We start from the raw sequence: 1,806 nt of genomic DNA, 5'->3' as shown, positions 1-1,806 counted from the left end.
CGCTTTCCTTTCGCTTTCTCAAGCCGCCAAACCTGACACCTGGGGACTACAGTTCCCACCACGCAGTGAGGCAGCAGGAAGAAGGGGCACTGAGGGCCGACAAGAAAAACAAAGGAGAAAAAAAAGAAGGGCTTACCTGCCAGCAGAGGTGAGAGCGCGCAAGGCGGGTAAGCGACAGGTGAACCAGGAAGGCGAGGGCTGCGGGATGCAGGATGGAGGACTTGGGCGGGGGGCCCTGCCGCTTTCCCCTTGCAGGGCGTGTAGGCTAAGTGAAAGGGGGCTTTTGTGGAAACCTCGAGGACTTCTTTGATGGGGGAGGAAACATGGGAGGAAGATTGAAGCCCCAGTTACAGTAATAAGACTCCGGAAGTGGAATGGCTTTATTTATTTGAAAAGTCAGAGAGGGAAAAAGAAAGTGGTTTAATAGTGTCTCTTGTCTGTGGAATCATTTAGCCATGGGTGGTTTCAGAGGCGTCCGAGAAAGGTACAGGTCCTTCTTCCTCCGTTTAAAGCTTGGGGTTTTTACATATAGGTTAGCTATTTGTGTGCATTTTAATTCGTGTGACGATATAGACTTGTCCTTTTCTATAACTTTAGAGACGACCAAAGAATAAGACTGGGGGAAGGGCAGAAGGGGGTCACATGGCAGGAGCAGTTTGCAGCACAGTAAGTTTAGTCATCAAATGGGATCAGGTTTCGTGTTTTTATGAGACGTTTGATGAGGAGACCCAACACAATATCCTATGAAGAACAGTTGAAGGACCCAGGGAGATTTTCCTTGAGGGGATATGCTTGCTTCTCCAAATACCTCACGGCCTGTCATGTGGACTAGGAATCTGCCAAGACCTGACATAGCATGAGGATCAACAGATGGGACCCCCCGGGGAGATAGATTTCAACCCCAGGAAGTTAGAGCTATACACACAGGATGGGTTTTTGTAGGAGGTTGTGAGTCCCTCATGATCAAAGGTATTGAAGCATGGATGAAGAGTCCAGCAGAGATGCTGGAGGTGGGGAGTAAGGCTTCAGGTGAGTGATGGGGTTGGTCAATGATTCCCAAGCCTGGCTAGTCATCAGAATCTCCCAGGGAATGTGTGCCTCTGTGTGTGTGTGTGTTTGTGTGTGTGTGTTTGTGTGTGTGTGTGTTCAAATACATTGAGCAGATCTATGGGATGGGCTTTAGGAATATATATTTTTCATTATCTCCCTAAATGATTCTGCTTTAATCTGTTAGTTTGGGAAACATCGTCACCAGAAGCTTCAAATTATGTTCCAGCCTATGGTAAAATATGCAATAAATGTTCTAGCCACAGTTTTCATTTTGAATATTCTCAAAATGTTAATTTCCTAGTCACAAAAAACTAGGTGCCAACCAGAAGAAAAAGGCCACGTCACGTGACCCTAAACTGACTTCGCTATCAAATCTCACCTTGCTGGTCGCCTGGCTGTTCAGTCTTCCAGTAGTTGAGAAATGGAGATAGGACGACAGCTAGGCATGGCCTCCACCTGACGAATGGCAGGTGGAACACTCCCGTGGGCGTCTTCTCTGCCATCGTTGTGCTGTCTGGGCACTCGGTGGAGCATGACTAGGGTTTCCTAGGGTATCATCTGACGATGCTGACTGTGTATGGGGCCCAGCAGAGAATAGCAGTAGAACCTCTTCATTCTGACAGCACCCCTAAAGTAATGTCAACCCACCTAGGGCAGGTGCGGGCTTGTGGAAGCTCCCCTTGTACCTGACCAGTAATCAGTGTCTTTCTCCCTCCAGGATGTTAGGGCTATGAAAACAATGACCTCCGTCTGTCT

The sequence above is a fragment of the Pteropus vampyrus genome, unplaced genomic scaffold (genome assembly GCF_000151845.1).
Source record: "Pteropus vampyrus isolate Shadow unplaced genomic scaffold, Pvam_2.0 Scaffold48, whole genome shotgun sequence".
NCBI lineage: Eukaryota > Metazoa > Chordata > Mammalia > Chiroptera > Pteropodidae > Pteropus > Pteropus vampyrus.
The sequence above is the reverse complement of the archived record's forward strand: the minus strand, read 5'-3'. Positions refer to the sequence as shown.